This window comes from Pinus tabuliformis, chromosome 3_1 (genome assembly GCF_031772625.1).
Source record: "Pinus tabuliformis cultivar Carrire ecotype Pingquan chromosome 3_1, CPIR1, whole genome shotgun sequence".
Classification (NCBI taxonomy): domain Eukaryota; kingdom Viridiplantae; phylum Streptophyta; class Pinopsida; order Pinales; family Pinaceae; genus Pinus; species Pinus tabuliformis.
The window spans coordinates 541,381,793-541,403,573 of record NC_142301.1 but is presented as its reverse complement, the minus strand read 5'-3'; positions in this window follow the sequence as shown (position 1 = coordinate 541,403,573).

Below are 21,781 nucleotides of genomic sequence, written 5' to 3'. Positions count from 1 at the left end.
AGCAAACAAATGAAAATCAGCAGGCTGTAACAGCTGTAACAGCCAAACAAATGCTAAACCCAACTATTTTTGACAATGCAAACATAGAAGAGCTGAAATAGATGCATTTGGAGGAAATAGCCGAAACAGAGGCTGAGATCATTGATCTAAAGGATAACTTTCTCCCTGTTGGCCTCACTCCATTAGAAGATATGTTTGATGCAAATGATGTTCCCAAAAAGCCAAAAATGCAACCCTTAAATACTGCCATAGAAGAACACAACATTGGGACAGCAGAGAAGCCCAAAATGATCAAACTATCTCAATCTTTGCCACTCGATCAAAAGCCCAAATATGTTGATTTGTTCAAAGAATTCCAAGATGTATTTGCTTGGAGTTATGAGGACTTGAAGTCCTATGACACCTCAGTGATCCAACACACCATTCCCTTAAAACCAAACCAAAAGCCCTTCAAACAAAAACTTAGAAGAATCAATCCTATGCTTCTTCCCTTGATTGAGAAGGAAGTAAAGAGAATGTTTGAAGCAGGTATCATAGCACCCATCAGATTTTCTGAATGGGTATCCAATCTTGTTCCCACAAGAAAGAAGACAGGTGAGATTAGGCTATGTGTAGACCTAAGAAATTTAAACCAAGTCTCCCTAAAAGACCACTACCCATTGCCAAAAATGGACCACATCCTACAAAGAGTAGTGGGGTCATCTAGAATCTCTTTGCTAGATGGCTTTTCAGGTTTCAATCAAATACTTGTTCACCCGGATGACCAAGACAAGACAACCTTTACCACACCGTGGGGAACATTTAAGTATGTTAAAATGCCTTTTGGACTAAAGAACGCTGGTGCCACCTTTCAAAGGGTCATGGACATTGCATTTTCCAAGGAAGTCCATGATTTCCTGGTTGTCTATCTTGATGACCTTACCCCTTTCTCCAAATCTGATCAAGACCACCTTAAACACCTTAGGAAAATATTCATGACATGTAGGAAATATGGCATTTCCTTAAACCCGAAGAAGTCTCTCTTTGGCCTTGAATAAGGAAAACTTCTTGGCCATATCATATCAAAATATGGGATTAGAATAGATCCGGAAAGGATCCAAGCCATCCTCCAAATCCCATATCCAAGGAACATAAAAGAATTGCAAGTGTTCCTTGGGAAGATCAATTTCCTAAGGAGATTTATCCCAAACTTGGCTGAACTAATAAGAATGCTAAACAACATGCTTAAGAAGGATGCCAAGGTAAAATGGTCTCTTGAAGCTAAGAAAGCCTTTGAGAGTATCAAAGCTGCTTTAACCCAAGTCCCTGTCCTCACAAGTCCTAAATTTGATAGGGACTTTATCATATTTTCATTTGCATCTGATAATACTATAGCTGTTGTCCTTTTGCAAAAGGATGATCAAGGAGCTGAAAAACCAATTGCATTTTTCAGTCGAGCCTTAAGAGATGCACCCTTGAAGTACCAAATCATGGAAAAGCAAGCCTATGCACTTGTCAAAGCAATCAAAGACTTCCGAATTTATATCTTATACTCACATGTGATTGCTTATGTGCCAAATGCTATTGTAAAAGACATATTAACCCAAGAGGGGTTAGAAGGCAAAAGAGGCAAGTGGATTGCTAACATCCTTGAGTATGACATTGAGATAAAACCCACCAAGCTCATAAAGGGACAAGGTTTAGCCATACTAATGTCTGAAACAAATTTTCAAGCCTTAGACATTAACCAATTGGACAATGAATAGGAGCTAGCGACTCACATATCAGTGAAACCTTTTTGCAATCCCCATGGTATGCTGATATATGCTTTGTATTTTTAAACCTGTTTGCTCCCCCAGGATTATCCAGAACCAAGAAAAGATTTTTAAAAATGAAGGCTTTAAAGTTTTGTGTCTTAGATGGTGCATTATTTTGGAAAAATCATGAAGGCATATTGCTTAATTGTTTAACCATGAATGAAACTAACAATGTCATGAAGGAATTCCATGCAGGGGACTGTGGAGGACATCTATATTGGAAGTCCACCGCTGATAAGATTTTGAGGGCTGGCTTCTATTGGCCCTCTTTGTTTGCAGATGTAAAGAAGTTTTCCATTTCATGCCACAAATGCCAAATCTTTGAGGGCAAAAGAAAGCTGTTACCTTTGCCTCTTAAGCCCATCTCAACCGAGAAGCCTTTTCAACAATGGGGTCTTGACTTCATTGGAGAAATCAATCCCTCTTCCTCAGGTCAACACAAGTGGATTTTAACAGCCACCAACTATTTCACCAAGTGGATTGAGGCCATCCCATGTAGGCAAGCCAATGACACCATCATTATCCAATTCCTTGAGTGCAATATCCTTTCTAGATTTGGCTACCCTGAGAAGATCATCAAAGACAATGCCGCTGCCTTCCAATCCAAAAAGATGATCAATTTTTGCCATAATTTCATATTACCTTAGGCCACTACACAGCCTATTACCCTCAAGGTAATGGCTTGGTCGAATCATCCAACAAGAGCCTGATTAATATCATCAAGAAAGTGCTAGAAGAAAACAAGAAGAACTGGCATAGAAAGCTCACAAATGCCCTATGGGCAGACAGACTTTCAACAAAGAGATCCATTGGGATGAGCCCTTATGAGCTAGTATATGGTATGGAGGCTAGATTTCCATCTTCTTTGGGCATTCCTATTATTAAGCTGCTACAAGAGATTCAGGCAGAACCAAATGATATTCAACGAAGAATAAATCAGACCATTCATCTTCAGCAAACCAGAGAGCAAATGTATGACAGAGCTCAAATTGTGCAAGAGAGGCTGAAGAAAGCATTTGACAAAAGGACTAAGGCTGATGATTTCTTTATTGGTGACAAAGTTCTAATGTGGGACTCATGAAGAGAAGAGAAGGGAAAGCATGCAAAATTTGATTTTCTATGGAAAGGACCATTTGTTATCAACGCTGTGCAAGGCAATAACACGTATTTTCTCAAATCTGTAGATTCCTGCACAGTTGAAGAGGGCCCTGTAAATGGCCGAATGTTGAAACATTACCTTGATCCAGTTTATTGAGAAATAACACACCTGTGTATATACTTGTATATAAATGTTTGTATATATGTCAACGCTTTCTTTTTTATGTTTGTATAAGCAATCCGATTGCTAGGAACCGAGCAGCCAAGTTTATAAAGAACAGCCAATGCAAATCCTCCATTTTGGGCAGCGTAGTTTTTTAAAGAGAAAAGCCAAAGAAACACAACATTTGTGGCTCTTTTCTTTGAATTAATTTCAAAGGGAATCATCGATTTTGATCCCTATTTGCAAATAAATTGTAGAAGGATGCGCAAGGCAGATTTCATTGTATTTATAGCACTCAGTGGATAGAGGGCCAGCGCTGTATTTTACAGCGATTCAGTCAAAGGAGGCTGCGTTCGAAGTTCTGAACTTCAATCATCTGACAGCCAGCAAAAGGCAACGCTCTTTATGTTCTTTGTCTTAAATCATATTGGAGATCAGCACTCAGGGTAGTTTTGGATATTTAGAGCACTCACAACAAAAAAAGAGCAGCGTTGTTATTTATAACAACGAATTCAATTAAAAAGTGCTGCATCCAGGCTTCCACAACCTCAGTCAATAGTATCAAAACAGAGGAGCAATTTTTGTTTCACATCTGCAACCTTTTCCAGACAGAAGCAAAGGAGAATACACCATTTTTGTCCCTGCTTTGAATCAATTTCAAAGGCAGTGATTGGGCAACATTGTATATAATATCAAGCACGCAGAAGAAAGCAGGCAGTGCTTCATTTTCACAACAATTCAGTTATAGAGAATGCTGTGTTCAGATGTCAAAGTCCCATTCATTTAACAGCCACCAATAAGAAGTTTTTATTCTACATCAACAATAGAAGATCAAGGCAATCTGACCTGCTATTCTTGGCTTTTCACAAGGAAAAGCCATCCCCAAGTGGAGCCACTGTTAGCCTCCTGTTGCAACAGGTATTCATCTTTCATGATCCACATTTTTTACATGCCAAATATGTCATACTTTGCATGCTGCAATGTTCCATATTTCCTTAAGAGGCCAAAAAAGAGGCCATGAAAGTGTGCTAGCCTAAATGCCACTACTGTATTCCAATTTTGATGAGTTAATCCATTTTGATGAGTTTTCAGTTAAGGGAAGTCCAAACAGCTTAATCTTGGCATCCCTAGGTTTCAATTTCTTGTTGTAGAATATAGAGAATGAATATCTTTCCAAATAGCTTAATCTTGGCAGATTTGTAGATAGGTAGAGAAACAAGGGTGCTCAACAGCTTAATCTGAGCCCCTAGATGCAATAAGGGTAGATATAGATAGTAGGACAGCAAGAAGAAAAGTTGAAAAGCTGGGTATGATAGCTCAAGTGCACCCAAACCAAAAAGAAGAGAAAATGCTAGGTGAGAAGGCCGGGTAGGTAGCTTTGTGGTTGCAGAATCATGGCTTGTGATCCATTTCATATTTTCAAGTGTCATATCTATTCACATCTCAAGCATGAGGCAGTTTTCCATTTGAAGGAGCTCAAGAGAGGCATGTCTAACTTCCCATTCTTCCTCTTTCCCCAAATCACTCACTAACTTCCCCTAAAGAGGTCAAGATCTGCTTGATATCTCTTAGTCTCATCATTTCTCACATCAGTTGCCTTGGTAAAGATCTGCTTTACTCAAGGAATGTTCATACTTCCTCTACAAGTCTTTTTTCCCGCTTAATAGTCTAAGATCTCATACTTAGCGCTTTTTCTTATCATTATCATATTAACTACTAACTTTACTATGTAACTCCCTATCTATCTCGCCTCCCCCTACTAAAAATATGATAATAACTCCCCTATATACTTATCCCCTCCCCCTGGTTGAAAAATAACCATAAGTACACTTGGGAATTGCTAAGTTTACCTGAAACTTAGCAAGAACCCTCATTACGCCCCTCAAACCATCTTCTCATGCATTTTGGACTCCTTCCAAGGCATGAAAATCCCAAAAATCATGCGAAAAGGCATGAAAATCCCTCAAATGCATGAAAATTCCTCCTTTTTAGGCTATCGGACCCCTTCCGATGCCTTAGAATCCTTTCAAAACATTAAAAAGGCCCGTCTAATTTCACAAAGCCTCCCTTTAGTGTTAAAGCCCTCCTCCGAATTCATTTGCCCCCTCTGACGCGATATCGTTGTCGGAGGTCGCATCGATCATTGTTGGCCCCTTTTAGATGCCTCTGATCCTTTCCCTGCCGATGCGATATCGCAATCGGCGTATCGCATTGTCATATGCCCATATACATGCTCCTTCCCTCTACGCCGATGCGATATCGCTATCACACCCGACGGCGATATCGCTATCGCAATGCTCCAAATCACATTTTACATATATCCCCGCTTTACCGTTTAAACTTAAGCTTTTATAAAACTTAAGTTATAACGTAAAAACCCTGCATTTTCATATATCGCAGGCCTTATCGCAATAATCCTGATGGAAAAGTGCCGAGTTAATCATAGTCGTCCATCGCCCCGCCCAGATCAACGGCCCATATTGATTCGCATCATTCCCATATGGTTCCGACCAGCGGAGCCGAAAGGTTATAAGGCGCGGCATATAGATTTTTCGGGTCCGAAAAGGCCCTTTGTACAGCCAAGCGAGACTGCTCTGATATGGCGGAGCCGAAATAACAATAAAGCAAAGCCTAAAGATTTTGGGTCCGAAAGGAGTAGTACTGTACGCTCCTTTCGTGACCCAAAAAACTATACAATCCAGTGTTAAAGGATTTCGGGTCCGCGGACCTGTTCCGTTATAATTCCGCCGATTTGGGTTCGCTGATGGGCCGGACCCGATTTCAAATAAAAGGGGCCTTAAGGCATTTTTGTGTCTGCGGACTATATCGCTCGTCGGAGGTTTTATATGTTGGGACCGCCTATCCACCAAACTGCCGATTTAGCGCCAGCCGTTGGATCGGCCCGCGCCGGATCCAACGGCCACGATTTAATATTTTTAAAAGTGCCCGCCAGCGCTAAAATTTCAATGAATTTTCATGTTTTCAGGCTTTCCGCCTGTTTTAAAGGGAAAAGGGCATTTTTTGGAGTTTGTTCATGCGGTGCCCGTGCCCACCCAATTGCAAAGGAACGATGCTTTCCTTAGCTTTTTTGAAATCGCTCCAGGTCAAAACACATCCAAATGCAGGGATTTCTCTTTGGCGTACCTCCAGAGCCCCTTTTTCCTCGGTTTTTGCAGCATTTTATCAGTTTTGAAGCATTTTTGGATCGGCAAGGGCTGATAACAGCTCTTAAGGCAACAGAGGGCCGAACAGCAACCATAAAGTGTCGATGGGACAGTTTAGAGCATTCGGAGGCCAAGAAGGGACCAGGTGCATGCCAAAGCATATCAAGGAAGTGACAAAGAGTATCAGTGAAGCATTTTCAAAGCAAATGAAGTCATGAATGCCTACAACAAAGTCAACAAACAGTCTTGGGCCATAAAAGGCTCACCCACTCATAACGTTTGGCTTTAAAGTCACTTGAAGGTGCAAACAAGGATTCAAGGCACAGTTTTTAGAAGAACAATGCATCCAGCCAAATTTTGGAGCAGTATTGCTGAGCCCCATGCGTAGTTATGGCCATGAGGCCAGCGCATAGCTCAGAGGACAGTTTTTAATTCATTTTGTGAGGCTGTAGGCCCAATGCGCGGTCTTGAGTGATCATTTTGTGAGGTCGCTTCCTCCGAGCGCACCTCAAGTAGATCTGTTTACATTTATTTCCAACATAGAATAGGACTAATAGCATTGTTTTCCACAGATCGGTTTTAGATCTATTTTGAGATATTTTGGGATATTTTTCTCCCTTGAGATCTGTTCAAGGGCCAGTCTATACATATTTTTATATATACCACCCTCTGCATTGTTTAAAGGGTTGGTTGGTTGATTCGCTCCACTAGAGACTCGCTCTGTATGTTTGATGATTTCTTTAATCAAAGACTGCTGAAAGCTTGGAAGATGGATTGTTTGTTGTGTTATTAATGTTTTGAAGAGTGAATTATGGAATTCATGTGCTGCAACATGACTCAATAAGTGTTTCCTACCTCTGTCCTCCATTGATATATGTTCATATCATATATATGTCACCATCTAAAATAGCAGGAAAAATTAATAGCTTAGACTTTGTTTAACTGCACTCTATGCTCAATTTCTGCTATTTCTTTATGTTTTCATATGAATTGGTAATGAATATTAATTCCCTTTGGCTCATATTTCCCCTAATTCACCCATGTTTGATAGTTATCTAGGGATTCTTTACTGCTCCTAGATAGAGCTCATTCACCCTCCCTCTGTTAAGCTGAATAAGAGATTCTTAATTGCCTCTCATTCCTTAGCCTTCAATCCATCTCTATTTATCTTGAATGTTGTTTCATGTGTAGCTATCTTGCTCCATATTCCTCTTGTGACCAAGAAAACACACCAACAGTCCTACTCCTTGACTCCATGCCGAATGGTTTGAAACTCTCATACTATACCTACCTCTCTACTTGAAAGCATCATCCTTCCACCAAAACTTAAACAAAACCCCTTGAACTCAATAACTAGCCTAAAATCATCATCAACAAAGCTAAATTATTAAGAGAGAGCCCTCTCTGATTGCAGGTGGGCTAGAACCTGCATTCCAAAGATTGGTTTGTGGTTACCTCGGTCGTATCCCTTTAAGGAGCTTTAGGGACAACCTGAGTGTTAACATAATGGAAGATTAACATCTCTACAAGGAAACAATGGTTTCCTATAATTCAGAGTGCATGGGGAAATCATCCTTGATCTGGGGAAAAAAAGGACTATAATGTTGAGATCCTATCTCTATCCATCCTTTAGGCCTTCCCATGATATGCATAAATACCACCATAAATCAATTGATTTAGTTAGGCCACAGGCTCCTATAGGTGGGATTTCAGTGAAACCCATAAACCCTGCCCGAGAAATAGGGAATACTTTTATTTTTCCATATTTTAAATTATGTACGTGGGTTCTATATTATGTTACCTATGCTTATATGTGCTTTCTAAAGGGTAGAGTCCTGTATGGAATTAAAAATATCATTTTTTAATAAATGATCAAGTTTGAATGGGAAAGGGTTGCCCAAGGCCATATGAGAGCATCAAAAGTATAGGAGTGTTGAATGATGCTTTAACACATGCCCCCTAATATATGAGGTCAAAAGGGGTACACGATGACTGAAATGTATTAAGTATAAAGAGAGATCATTTGAGGCCCTGAGAGAAAATCACTAGATTCTAACCCACTAAATACTTGTAGAAGGAATTAGAAATAAGACTTGTGTCTTAGGTAGGCATACCCATGCTAAGAAATAGCAAATCATGTCCGTTGATCAAGTAAAAGGTGGATCCATCATGTATAGATAAGTGTAGAAAGAACACTAAAGAATACATAGTGGATCATCCGATCATATCCACAAAGGAACCAAACGGAGCTACGTCTCAATATCACATATATAAGAAAATCTAATCAATGGTGCTCGAAGAATGTGTGATCACTGATGCTGCATAACTGATCCTCATAATGGTACCATGTCAAATAGGTGGAATAGTGGTACTACATAAACTTGGGTTTCAACATATAGAATGTTGCTAAGATGAAATGAAACATATAAGGGTGGTCGGTAGTTGTTTCTCGGAAAATTAGTGTCTTATTGAACGAATAACCCTCTAGGTTTGGAAGCTACCCTAGAAACAATAGTTTAAAGCAATTCAATGATCTTTCCTATGTGTAATAGATAAGAGAAAGATTGTAGAAACCAACCAGGAACTTTTGCTTGATCCCTTGCCTGATCTCCCTCTCCTTTGGTAGATCCCGTAACTCCTCCCTATACTTAACACACTTGGGGAGTACCTTCACAAGTACAACAACAAAGAACTATCAAAGCATCGTGATCTATTACAGCATAAACATTATAAAATCAGATATATAATGAACAAATGAAAGCATTCACAATTACATAATCAATTGGGAAAAATCCTAATGAACTTTATTAATAGTAAGGAGAATTACAACCTGGTTGTCTGATCCAATGCTATCCTCCCAGCATCAATCCTTCCTCACCTCATGAATTAGCAAGAACACACCAACAAGAATACAATGCTCTCTCCTCAATACTAAAACTAGCAGCACTTATTTGCAATTCACAACAATTCAGCCTTTTGGTCTCTTGAATGGGAGATCCTTTTATAGATGTTTGCAAGGGTGTGAGTCATCCATGGGAATTTCTTAGTGGCATTCCACTTGTTACAGTTGGTTCCACAAGAGAGGGGAATTGGAGATGGTTCCCTAATTCCCTTGGTCATCTTTGGGTGAATTCAGAGAGGCAAGTGGCACAAGAGAAGCTTCTAAAAGATTCCATGAGCAACCAACTAACAAACTGTCCTGAAAATTTGTCCATCCTCACCCATCACACCCTATAGAAAGCCTAAACAGTATGCATCACACTTTGACGATGTAGCAGTCAGTATGCATCACACTTTGATAGTGTAGCAGTCTGTATGGTTCAGTTTAGGCACTTTCTGGATGATTTCTGAGATGGAACTTTTAGGGAATGATGTATTCAGATGACTAAGTCTCTTTAGGGTATGAAACAAATCTTTTATGGGTTGAGGAGCCCTAATATATCGCCATATAAGTTTGGGGTTGATGTGCCCAAATATGTCTGTAACAGTTTCCCCCTAAAGCATGAGGTCATAAATATTCATTTCAGGTGAAATGCTTTATCATGAGGATCTGAAGTTTCGAATTGGAAGGTGACCTGCATAAGTTACAATACAATAAATCATCATAATATGATTTTTCATGATCTAGCTAAGGGAGGCATTCCCATGCTCAGCTTTATAAATTTTCATTTCATGTACATAGATCAGATAGTCATCTGCAGATACAAACTGGTGATTCTACAGATATAGAGTCATCATCCATGATTAGGATGACCATCTATGTAGAGCCTTTGTACATTTTATGTTTTGTGTTCTTGAATATATCACAGCCCGGATGGATGAAACTAGATCCGGGGTCTTTGAACTCATTCAATCTTCACTCGATGTACAAGTCAAACCATGTGAAGAGATGTTCTGAAGTTGAACATGGAAAGACATCGCCTGATTACCAGCCAATGATGTGAGTTGTTAACATACACGAGAGGAATCAAAAATAATGATAATGATCCTCAAGGTACTACATTACAATTCATGTGGTGTGAATACATGATTCGATGTCGAAAACCATGCAAAATATTTCAGTCAAAGGCCATTGATGTCAACCTGTCGCCAGAAGTGAGAAACTTGCCATTGATGTAAACAAGCTTCAAAGCACTGGAAGGGTGTTTCTATGTCAACTTCTTAGATAATGAGCTGATGTTGACAAGAAGTGACTCGTCATAGGAGGGCCTCGATGTATCCCACATCTACGACACGAAACGAAGAAAATGATTTCTAGAGGTGAAAATGAACTGATGACACAAGGTTCAGGAATGGTGGTCATGAAAATATGAAGGTTGGAGGTATTGTAATGTATGGGACATTTAAATGGATGACATATCAACTGGATGACTTCTCTTGAACATGTCAGCAACACTAGATGAATTGGTAGCATTAACCCCAAAAGATGGATGGTATGATGACCGGTGAACGGAATAACCCAACCCAACTGAATCATGGAGATGAAGTGAAAGTGTCATGTTCAAGAGCGACTTGCTACCATAAACTCTTCAAGATTTTTTCCCTTTTTCCCAGTCATTGCTGACCAGTACCTCTTTCTTTTGTCAAGCTTGAGGAGGATAACATATGCTTGTTCTATAAATCGCCCTTCAGGCAAACTCGTTGCTATTTGATGTTTTAATGAGTCTAGGGACAGTGAAACTCAGTCTCGTCTAGATACACAAGTTTGTCGCTATTATTTTAACGAGTTTAACGACAAGGATAACTCTGTCCTTTTCATATTTAGAGGGTTTGAAAAAGGGATGAAAAGAAAACTCCATAAGTTCTTTTTCGTAAAGTAATCCCTCAGGTCTGAAAAATGATAAAAAATACAGGAGGGAGGACATTTCCAGTACTTTAATGAGCCAGAAAAGACAAGAGCTTGACACTATTTTCATGTTTAATGAGTCTGAAAAGGGTTTAAAGAGGACTCTATAGTTTTCTTTTCATTTTTGAATCAAAGCTCGAAAAGAAGAAAAAAAGTTTTCTTGGTGGTCAAAAATGCTCAATTCACCGTTTATCACATCAGATTCTGTCGACAGTTTTTCAACCTACTCAAGACTCCATCAAATTGATTAAAAATACATATTTATGGATGAAAAATGAACTAATACTAACATTTACTTGAAGTACATGGAAAAGTAAACATAAAAAGTAGTTTTAACATTTCATTTCAAATTTTGGATTTGGAGCTCTGAAGCAGTTTTCCCCCTCAAATTTCACCAGTCAATTATGAGAGATTTTGTGGACCACTTTCCGTGCCGTTAGGACCAGGTAGGAGCTATCCTTAAGCTCTTCATTTTCATTCCATATTTTTTCAATTCTATGCAAGTTCTCTCACATTTCTGGGCCCTAGGGGTTTGAATATTTTTCTCTCCAATCATCGCACTTTGCCTATATTGAAAAGTGTGATGCATACTAGGCTTCCAATAGGAAAAATAGTATGCATCTCACCTTGCTGAAAGGCTAGGTGCGATGGGCACAGAAGGGCAAGGTTGTACAGTGTTTTTCATCAAATTTTGAATTGATTTTTGCTCAAAAAAGGATCCTAACTCACCTAATGTTTAAATTTCAGATATTTGTTGAATCAAGATGGTCATTTCATGGCAAGAACGAGAACATGAAGAGGAGGATATGATTGCTTTACATGACCAGGGCATAGTGGATGCATTAAGGAATTTTGGTTTACTGAAGTTTTTCTGCATATCGAGCATGAGACAATAGATTAGTTTGTTGCAGTATCTTCTTCATGCTTGGGATCCTATTAACCAGGTATTCCAGATCAGGGGTAAATCCATTCCTTTCACGATCGAGGATATTTATTTTCTAATGGGTTTGTTGAGGCGTGACATCCCTCTTTCACTCTCAAGATTTGCTCGTGGGAGCGAATCAGTGAAATATTACATTCTTCAGTTCTGCAGGGATGAATCTTAACCCAACAGAGATGGTAAGATTAATATCTGGGATGTTATTGATCATCCTTTGAGGACCATTCTATTTACCCTTTCTAGATTGGCTGGCAGTGCTGCCTTACACTTAGCGAACAGATCCTACATGCAGTATGCCTTAGAGTGCCTGGAACCGAAGGTGTTCAACTGGTGTGAGGCAATACTTCCTATCATAAAGTTCAACTGTCGAAAGTAAAGACTGGAAGAACCATGAATTTTTGTTATGGATCCATTTTGACTGCTTTTTCTTTGGAAAGAATCCCACTGATGCAACCTCAAAACATTTCGCTGGGATTGCCTACACCAAGAGAACCACAGATGCAGAGATGGGTGGACCTTATGGCTAGGCATGTTGGCCAGTCACAGGTCTCCTTCTCATCTACCTTCTTTGAGTGGTTCGACCGCCAGGAGATGGTGTTTGCAGAGTATCCATATGTAGGGATGGATTTCCGAGGCGATCCGGATTTGGCATTACCAGTCGGTGAGAAGTGGAGTGCTATAGGTAAAATGATTTGACCACATCTTTTATTTTTAGTTTTCTATGGTTTTTGTGTTTTTGATTATTACCAAGACTAAACGAACTCACATGTGGATGCAGATATTGGACCAGTATGACCAGCGACACGCCCATGAGAGGAAGATGCTCTAGTGGGGGAAGTTGTACAGAGGGCAGTCCTTAGAGATTTGGATATAGCGGAGACCCTTGTACAATTGCAGGATCAAGTAGAGGGCTTGACCGTTGGCATTCCAGATGTCCGGACTGATGAGTTACCCATGAAGTTGCAGAGCCATACCATTGCTGTACCGAGTCATTGGACGAGGCTCCTGTGCATGATAGCACATGCAGTGACCTGTTATCATCAGCAGCACTAGTCTAGGACGTTTTTCTGCATTCATTTTGAGTTACTGGGGTTAGATGACCAATTTTGTCTTGGATACAAAATATTTGTGAAAACTTTAAACAGCTATCTATTTTGAATTTTGGAGTTTTATTTTGGCTATGTGATGAAATCCTAATGAAAATGTTGATGTGAAATGCCTTCTTTATATATGCTACAAATGTCTATTTAACACATAGTTTGCTAATGAATCAGTCAATGTGCTACAAATCTCTATTTAACACACAGTTTGCTAACGAATCAGTCAACATGTTTAAGTTTTTAGAAATGTGTTGATATTGAATGAAATCAAAATGTCTTTCCAAAATCCTAACTCTTAGGAACATGTGATGAATAGCTGGGTTTCAAACGGAATAAATTCTAGTAAGTTGTAGAATGACAAGTTCTAAATCTGGCCTGACAATGATTCGGCATATGCCATGTGAAATGGCATCAGAGAGGAGTTTAGTGTTATACTCAATGATGTTGTTTGTCGATCGACCAATACATATCCCCCTGAAACTCATTAACTCACTGCTTGGAGGGAAGATGGCCTAGGCTGCAGAAGATAGGTTCTACGTGCTACGACTAGCTCCATCGGCATATCCAACAAATGGTTCCAAAATGTTTGACATCTGCAACAAATTTGAAGTGGATTACCCAACTAAAATGACAACTCTAAAAGAAAACACTCAAAAAATGCAAGTAAAGCATATGTACAATGAGTTTTACTACACTTAATCAAGCATAGTAATGTTTGAGATACAACCCATCTTGGGGCTGTGACAGTGGAATCCCATCATAATCGACTAGCTCGTAGGCTCCTTTTGTCAACACACGTTTAATGATGTAAGGGACCATCCATAATGGTTCAAATTTCCCTGCTCCTAATTTGTCAGAGTATTGATCGTAAAGAAAGACCAAGTCACCTTCTGAGAAGACATGAGGCTTAACATTTTTGTCATATTGTGCCTTGATGGATTTCTTATGTGCTTCATTAGCCTATGTGGCATCACGATGGGTTTCATCCGGATGGATAAATTCCAAGAAATGAGCTTCTTCTTCAGAAGTTTCGGGAAGCAGGTTGATTGCGAGCTTGAGGGATGAGATTTCACACTGAATTGGTAAGACTGCTTCTAGACCATGCACCAACTAAAAGGGCATAAATCTAGTCGCATTTCTCACTGAGGTCCGATATGCCCACAGAGCTGAGTACAGGATTAAATGCCAATTTCTCTTATGGACTCCAATCGTTCTTTACACCATGCGTTTAAGGACTTTTTTGATTGCCTCAACTTGTCTGTTAGCCTACAGATAATATGGAGTAGAACTATCATGGGATAGTCCTAATTTGGTAGTTAACTCAATCATCATGTGATTTCAAAAATGCGACCCATGATCTGTGACTATAACTTGTGGTACACCGAATATAGAAACTACATGATTGAAAAAAAGAGAGCAGTTGTTTCACCGCTATTGTTCAATGTAGGCATCACCTCGGTCCATTTCGTAAAGTAGTTGATAGCGACTATAATATACCCATGCCCCCCGTCCGAGGTGGGGTTACATGTCATGAAATCAATGCCCCATTTTGTAAATGGGCCAACAACAACTACTGAATGCAGTGGTGTAGGTGGTAATCTGGTTTTACGATCAAAAATCTAACAAGCGTGGCAACTTCTGACTACAAGTATGCAATCTTTGAATATGGTTGGCCAGAAGTAACCAGCTCATAAGATTTTTTGTTCAGTTACGTAACCAGGTAAATTCTCCCCACAAGCACCTAAATGACAATCATTCAAATCTCTTTCAGCCTCCTCATGCGTGAGGCACCTTCGTAAAATCTTATCAACATCACAACGATAAAGTGTATTACCAACGATCAAATAATCTTTGGTTTGGTATCAGATACGTCACTATTCAGAGTGAGAGGTGTTAGGCCTAAAAGCTTGGGTCTAGAGATATACCAATATATCCCCATACCACAGATCACTTGACGATATCAGAAATAGAGTATCGTCCACGATTGATGCTTCTGATGTTAAATCGTTGGAGGACGAGGGAAGGTCGCAAAGTAACTCTGCAAAGATGAGAGACTTCTTTGACTTGGATTTGATGAATTCAAGATCAAACTCCTGCAAGATGACTATCCATTTGGAATATTTTCCCCCCAGCAATTGACGTGACAAGATGTATGTCATAGGGTTGCAATCTGAAACAATAGTAGTTTTGCGAAGGAGAATATAATACCAAAATCTCTGTACTGCTTGAACGGCTGCTAAAGCCAATTTTTCAATATAGGAGTACTTACTTTCTGTATCATTGAGATTGTGACACAAATAATATATAGGATGCTCAATTTCATCTTCTTCTTGCACTAAAACCATACCAATGGTTGTATCTGTAGCGGCGAGATATAGGTAATAGTCTTTTTGATAGTTAGGGGCAATATTAATGATGCTTTTATTAGGGAATCTTTGAAAGCATCAAAGGAAGCTTGCGCAACCTGATCCCAATGGAAGGGTATCCCCTTCTTCAAAAGACGTGTATAACCTTTAGCAAGATCAGCATAATTTGGAATGAACCTCCTCAGAAAGTTAGCTTTCCCTTGGAGTCTCTAGATCTAAAGCAAATTTGAAGGTGGAGGCATGTCAAGAATTGCCTGAACCTTTAATGGATCGAGTTGAATTCCATCCTTAGAAACCAAAAAACCAAGCAGTCGACCAAAACCAACACAAAACACACATTTGTGCAGATTGAGTCTTATCTTGTAGTGTCAACAACGTAAAAATATGGCTCTCAAATGTTGTGGATGATCAGTCCGTTTTAACGAATGAGTAGGTAGATCGTCAAGAGATGGTTGAACTATGTTTTTGATGTCATGGAAAGCATAATTCATTGCCCTCTAAAATGTTGTCCCTGCATTCTTCAAACCGAAAGGTAATTTACGATATGCGAATGTGCCTTATGAACATATAAATGCAGTTTTTGATTGGTCCTGTGGGCAGATATTGATTTGATTGTATCCGGAAATTCCATCCATGAATGAAAAGATTTCGCATCCAGCACATTCATCAATAATTTGGTCAATAAAGGGTGTAGGATAGTTGTCCTTCAGACATGCTTGATTTACATCCCTATAATCAATGCATACTCTTATTTTTCCTTGTTTTTTCATTACAGGGACAATGTTCGATACCCAGTCAGTGAGAGGTATAGGGTAAATGAAGCCAGCACGCAAAAGTTTTTCAACCTTTGCTTTAATGGCAGCGGCTTTCTTTGGATGAACAGGTCGAAGTTGTTGTCGTACTAGTTTGACATCAGGAAACATCTTGATCTCATGTTCAACAATTCTCGAGTCAATGCTTGGCATTTCCTCATAAGACCATGTAAAGACATCTCTGAATTCACGAAAAAGAGCACAGTAATTTTCTAGTTCTAATGGAGAAAAGGATTTGCCAATGTGAATATTCTCTACAACATTGGGTTTGGTCAAAATATTAATGGAGATAGTCTCTTCAATGTTAGACAGATTTTGCTCGGAATCGACTGTATTTACAGAATTCATTAAAAAATCAACAATTGAAGGGTGATTGAGGTCTTTTGAATAATCTTCATTTTCATCTCGAAGGTGGGAACGATGATGATAATCTTCCCATGGCGTCTCTCCTATCATCATTGATCGGATGATTCCTTCATCTGTAGAATGTATACAAGACCAAGGATCAGAAGAGGTACCATATTCTAAAGACCTATCTACCCAAACAACTATCGAGTGCGGATTGGATTTTTCCGCACAAGCCCAATAGATTAATTGCTACAAAGATTCGATATGGCTTGGCAGCAACACCTCGCGATGATCATCACTCTCAAAATTGTTGGAACTTTTCTTAAACTTAGATGATGTAGAAGAGATCATGTTGCAGGTTTCCACTGTGGCTACTTCTGCGAAACCAGATGGAATGACACTAAGCAATCCCCATGGATGACTCATACCCTTGCAAACATCTATAAAAGGATCTCCCATTCAAGAGATCAGAAGGCTAAATTGTTGTGAATTGCAAGCAAGTGCTACTAGTTTTAGTATTGAGGAGAGAGCATTGTATTCTTGTTGGTGTGTTCTTGCTAATTCATGAGGTGAAGAAGGATTGATGCTGGGAGGATGGCACTGGATCAAACAACTGGGTTGTAATTCCCCTTATTATTAATAAAGTTCTTTAGGATTTTTCCCAATTGATTATGTAATTGTGAATGCTTTCATTTGTTCATTATATATCTGATTCTATAATGTTTATGCTGTAATAGATCACGATGCTTTGATAGTTTTTTTTTGTTGTACTTGTGCAGGTACTCTCCACTCATGTTATGTACAAGGAGGAGTTATGGGATCTACCAAAGGAGAGGGATATCAGGCAAGGGATCAAGCGAAAGTTCCAGGTTGGTTTCTACAACATTTCTCTTATCTATTACACATAGGAAAGATCATTGAATTGCTTTAAACTGTTGTTTCTAGGGTAGCTGCCAAACCTAGATGGTTAGTCGTTCAACAAGACACTAATTTTCCCAGAAACAAATTGCTGACTCCACTGGGGAGGGGAATTGGATATGTTTTCCTAATTCCCTTGTTCGTCCTTGGGCACATTCAGAGATGCAAGTGGCACAGGCAAAGCTTCTAGAAGATTCCATGAGCAACCAACTAACAAATTGTCTCGGAAATTTGTCCATCCTTGCCCATTGCACCCTATAGAAGGCCTAAACAGTATGCATCACACTTTGACAGTGTAGCAATTAGTATGCATTGCACTTTGATAGTGTAGCAGTCAATATGGTTCAGTTTAGGCACTTTCGGGATGATTTCTGAGATGGAACTTCTAGGGAATGATGTATTCAGATGACTAAGTTTATTTAGCGTATGAAAAAACTCTTTTAGGGGTTGATGAGCCCTAATATATTGCTATATAATTTTGGGGTTGATGTTCCCAAATATGTCTATAACAGTAGTACTGGCAGAAAAACTGAAGGAACTAACAAGTGAACCAAGATGCTGAGACAACCCGAGGTTGTCACGGACCATAGATGGTACATTTATACACCATGGGAATAAATGAGCTGAAGTTGACCATGTACGAAATCATTTGATTACCAATCATTCATGTATATGATTAACAAACACAAGACAACTCACAAATAATGATGATGAGAGTCAAGGTACCCCAGTGCAATCTAACAAGTGTGAATAAATGAATTGAAGTGGAACACTTGAGAGAATCTATAAATCAAGATACATTGATTTATTCTCACTGTCGATACCGAAGGAATATGCCACTAATGACTACAAACCCTAAGGTACTGAAAAAATGACTCTATATCTTGTTCCGATCGTAATTTGTTGGAGTTGATGGGAAAATATCTGCTAGAAGGAAGGCATGAAGGTATCCCACATTAACTAACGCGAGGGTAACCTACATGCCAATAATTTGGAAGAACTTAGAAAAAAAGAGATGAGGTAACCATTCTAAAGTACATTTCTGCCATACAAAAGATGTGGCTAATGCATGGCAGAAATCCTCTGAACTAACCAATAATGAGAGATGACACAGAGGCGAGGAACCACCAATATGGTCAAACGTAAACCAATGTACTACATGAATCAGAATCTGTGATAATGTAAGCTGACATCAAACACAAGGGAAACCACTCAGTCAAAGACCCATGACACTGATCGATGTTGAGCACAAGGTCACATATCAACGATGTAAATAGGTCTAGGGTGTAGTTCTAGGCCTACTCTCAAAGAAATTTGTTACATTGGAGAAGAGTAGACCCACGAGCAAGAAGTGAATGGAGAACTTCTTAACTAGCATGAGCAAGGGATCAAATAATTGATGTGATATAGAAAATAACTTGATAGAATGAGTATGGTAGACTAAAAATGAGTGAAGGCACACCACAAAATGTTCGACATAGGTTGACTTCCCTTGAACAAAAGCACGAATCAATTGTGACTATATGGAAGCATAACATAAATTTGTATAACTTTCAATGCAAGAGGCATTAAAAAACTCTCCATATGATTGGAAGAGATAAACCACCAAAGGAGGACTGACTCAAGAACAATGTTATGGCTCTCCTAAATTAAAATCAAGTCCCATCCTAATGGAGGAAAGACTTATTTTTAGTGCTTTATTCAATGGAAATATAATTGACTCTTGCTACTGTCAAATATAGAAGTAAATGTCCCGTTCCTACTCTTTTTGGAATCTATAACTTTTTTGCCTTTTTCATATTTAAATCTTTAAAAAGAATAAAATAATTCTTATAGTACAATGGAAAGAACGAGTGTTAAATGCAGGTGTGCTAGTTCTTGGGACTAGAACATTCTGATGCTCAATGCAAGGTGGCAAAAACTAGTCGTCAACACTCAAGGGAATGATCTTTCCACAGATAAAAGGTGTCAAGTCACAAAGGCTAATGAATGCATGGTTTGAAATTGCATAAAGGTCATGGTCAAAAGTGGCTTATACATGAGTTGAAATGAAGACGGCTTAAGGCCAAAAGGGTACAAGTAGTAAATATGAAATGCAGCGTACAACTTAACACATGGTAGCCTCTAGAGTATAAATGAATAATACTAGCTAAGAAGAAGATAAATGACGCTTCATCGCAAAGTTATGGCAAGAATAAAAAGGACTCCTGAGCCTAAGCAATTCTTGCAGCATGTGGAACATATGCTAGTGAGGATCTAAATAGGAAACCCATGTAAGGAATGGCTCTACCACTATGTTATAGTTTTATAAGATAGCAAGTGAAAGTCATTTGAAAACTACAACATAATGGCATCGACCCTATGGAAAAATATCGTAGTATGAGGTTAAGATGCATAATGCAGTGGCAAAAGTTATATGTCCTAATCTATATTCCAGTGACAAAAATGATACCTACCATGATAGGTCCATGATCGTGGAGTCAAAGTGATGAAAAAATGTCACAAAGTCTTCATTTACCCTAGTAAACAACCCCCCACAACACTTCAAGCCAAAAGTTAAAAAGTTTATGAAATAATAAAATTTAAATATTATGAACTTTCTAAAAGTGATTTTTTTAAATTTTTAATATAAAAAGACATTTCAACCCACCAAAATTCATTTTAACTTGAAAGTGTTGAGAGCTTGAGAGCTTAGGAGAAAATTTTTGGCGAGTCCACTTCATGATTTCATCCACCAATTCATTAACCAAAGGCTTTGTTAGGGTCCCACCCTAACCCCCTTATTTATGTAATGGGATCACGTCATAGTCAAGAGTCAATAAAGCCCATATTAATAATTGTAAGTGGTTAATCTACAATTAATGACGGAACCACAGTTAGTTGCAAATGGGTCGTAGTATTAGATAGATGGTATTAATAAAACCAACGCTATTGGTCCGTGGTATTGCATGTATGAGTCATATATAAAGGATAGAGACTTCGTGCGAGGAGCATCATGTCTTATTTTGTAATCGAGCTCTGCTCTATTGGAGGTTGCCCCTTCGAAGAGGCAAGTGAACATTACTCTCTGAATAATAAAATCATTGCTATTCTGTGTTTTGGGTATCTTTTCTTCGCATATTCTGTATTTGGGTATCATTTTGCAGGTTAAGAGCATAACAAGTGGTATCAGAGCACTTTCCAGGGCCAGTGGGATCTCCATTTCTTAGCAAATTTTTTTTTTGGCTAGAGACGTGTTCCAGCGTCTTTAAACCACGGGATTTGTCGTTGAGCGCATAAACCTGCGGATTTGGGGAGGCATGCACGCAGGAAATACAAGAGGTGGTCACGTCTGTTGGACTCCCTTGTAGTCCCTGTGGGTACCCCTTCGAGTAGTAGTGCATTAGACAGAACCGCGCACGGACTGTCTTCCACGTACCCTCTGGGTATATCAGAAGTCCCCTAGGCTCCCTTGAAACCTCGCCATAGATAAACCGTCGGCCGTCTTGTGCCTACAGTACACCGAGAACAGCACTCAGAGAGATTACTCACCCGTATGATAGGGTAGTCGGGTTGTACGGCTAAGGGTACGGTTGATCCTCCTTAGTTAGAGCCCTAAAACATTGGGCCGAGTACTACTGCGAGACCCTTATGTATATTGCGATCTGTAGCACCTGACACTCCGTCTCGAGTTTGCAGATCAACCATTCCGATCTATTAGATCCATCAGATCCACAGAAGCAGTCTGTTCTACCACCCAGAGCTATCAAATCCACCATTCTGATCTCTCAGATCCACTAGATCAAAGTCATTGTGAAGGGTTCCTATACCGGGGTATAATTTTCGTAGGACTTTTGGCCGCATTGACATTTTTAGGATCTGGCGACTGCAGTATTGATAAGGGGTGCTTATTGGTGGTCTAGCCCATCAGAATCAGGATGACGAGCTGAGCATGGTGGTACCATTCACTTCTTAGTGGAAATTGCTTTTTAGGCGGTCCCAATTTTCAAAAAATTAGGTTGGTGTATGGTAGAAACTAGAGCTCAAGCGATGGCCAATGAAAGGATGGACAAAATTGAAGAATCAGTGCAAACCTTCCACATTCAGCTTAGCGGACTATGTAGCATGGTCGAGAAAATAATCCCGAAGGGCAAGGAGCAAGCCCACGAGGAGGAATATAATGGCAATGGACACAATGAGGGTGAGTCTAGCCACTCTCCTCACGTCTGGCACACCCACCCACAACCCAGT